The 2239-nt window shown below is 46.1% G+C and overlaps 1 protein-coding gene and 1 pseudogene across 2 annotated transcripts in view; both read right to left on the bottom strand.

Annotated features, from left to right (window-relative positions):
• LOC109927870 (late histone H2A.2.2-like) overlaps nucleotides 1-2239 on the bottom strand; it is a 5656-nt gene that overhangs the window by 1157 nt on the left and 2260 nt on the right. The window lies entirely within an intron of this gene.
• Nucleotides 1315-1988, bottom strand: LOC125488153 (annotated as a pseudogene).

Genomic DNA, 2239 nt, shown 5'->3' with positions numbered 1-2239 from the left:
TGGCAGCTCGTTCCACGCATGCACGACCCTCTGAAAAAGTCACCCATTGGTCACATATTATCTTCCTCCTCACACCTTAAAACTATACCCTCTCTGGTTTTGGATTTTGCCACCCCGAGGACAGCACCTTTCTACTCCCCCGATCCATCTCCCTCATGATTTTCTAAACCTCTAGAGAAGTCACTCCTCAGCTGCTGAGGTTCCAGGAAAAAAAGTAGCCCCAGCCTATTCAACCTCTTCCAACAGCTCAAACCCTCCAACCCTGGCAACATCCTTGCAAATCTTTTCTGAACCCTTTTCAAGTTTCACAGCATCCTTCCTATGGCAGGGAGACCAGAATTATACACAGTATTGGTAAAGTGGCCGAACAGATGTCTTGTAAAGATGCAACGTGACCTCCCAACTCCCATACTCAATGCACTGACCAATACAGACAGGCATACCAAACACCTTATTCACTATCCCATCTACCTGCAACTCCACTTTCAAAGAACTATTAATCTGCACTGCAACGTCTCTTTGTTCAGCAACATTCCCCATCAACGTGTGCAAGTTCTGGCCTGATTTGGCTTTCCAAAAAGTAGCACCTCACATTTACCTGATGTAAACTCCATCTGCCACTCATTTGAGTTCATTCCACAAATAAACAGTTTCTCCAATTCCATACTAACCTGTTATGACTTTCAAATCTCGATTGTCTAAATATAAAATAAAACAAAAATTGCAATCAAATAAAGCTCCTGGGTGGATGAATTCACTCCCATCTCACCACTGGGTGCAGGTGTATGTCTCATATTCACTATTTACTCGTGATTGTAGGTGATATGATACAGTACCACCTAGGGAGCATTGCAAACAGTACACCACTAAATTGCGAAAGGATATTGAAGCCTGTAATTTACACACATATCTAGATACAAATCATGACAATCCACTCGATTAAATTCTACTCCATGAACATTGGTATCAGTAATCCTGGACTTAAATCGCCAGAACCATCGATTAGATGCTAGGTTGTTTTAAATACTCGTTTCAGCTTATTCATCAAAAAACCAATGTTGAAATAAAACAAATGAAACAATCTCAAGTCTTTAAATCAAACATTCGACACAACATACAGCACACGTTCAACAACTGCTTCAGTGCTAAACATACAACCGCCATTCTCTCTTCAGAGCCACCCAAAACCTCACATTGAAAGCGGAGACCCGAGCTGGGAAAAGAAAGCATATGCGGAGGGGGTACAGTACCGCAGATAATTATATCTGGTCGAAAACATTATGTCAAGAGACACTGAATCGCTTTGCGACGAGCGGGGTCATTATTTCCCGATTTCTAAATTTATTGATGCTCCTCCACCAGTGTCGGATCTTTCCAATGCAATTACAGGAAACTGCCTCATGGATACATTCCGTCCAGGCGGTTATAGCTCATTAACACTAATTGATGGCAGGGTGAATATTATGTTACCGATCTCTCAGTAATACAAAGGAAATTAAAATTAACTCGGCAGTGGTGAGGGTCCAGTTTCTTTCACAGATACTGTGGGTGGCTCTTAAAAGAGCCTTTGGGTCGTCAGATGAAATAACAGTCTCTTCACTTTTTAGTGGCGCCCCCAGCGGCGGTTTTCTTGGGCAACAGCACGGCCTGGATATTAGGCAGCACCCCACCCTGAGCGATGGTCACCCCTCCCAGCAGCTTGTTGAGTTCCTCGTCGTTGCGCACGGCCAGCTGGAGGTGCCTGGGGATGATGCGGGTCTTCTTGTTGTCCCGGGCCGCGTTACCGGCCAGCTCGAGGATTTCAGCCGTCAGATACTCGAGCACCGCAGCCAGATAGACCGGCGCTCCGGCACCCACACGCTCAGCATAGTTACCCTTTCTCAGGAGCCTGTGAACACGGCCCACCGGGAACTGCAGGTCAGGCCAGACGACCGGGACTTCCTCTTGGAGCGAGCTTTCCCACCAACGCCCTTTCCTCTCTCAGACATAACCACAATCTCACAAGCACTTTCACAGAGAATGCTGCAACCCGCCCTCTTATACCTTCGGGAGGAATGGGGGTGCGGCCATTGCTGATTGGTCATGTTGTTCAGTATCTCCTAATATAATTTCAATTCCCAATCAGATATCTGCTTCACTCACCAATCCGGAGAGGGCCCGGGGCGGAGGCCGGAAAATACCGGCGCCAAATCATCAACCGCTTTCTTTCTGATTTGAAAAGCCCGCCAAAATGTATAAA

The sequence above is a fragment of the Rhincodon typus genome, unplaced genomic scaffold (genome assembly GCF_021869965.1).
Source record: "Rhincodon typus isolate 14 unplaced genomic scaffold, sRhiTyp1.1 hic_rhity00000051, whole genome shotgun sequence".
In the NCBI taxonomy this organism is placed as follows: domain Eukaryota; kingdom Metazoa; phylum Chordata; class Chondrichthyes; order Orectolobiformes; family Rhincodontidae; genus Rhincodon; species Rhincodon typus.
The sequence above is the reverse complement of the archived record's forward strand: the minus strand, read 5'-3'. Positions and strand labels throughout refer to the sequence as shown.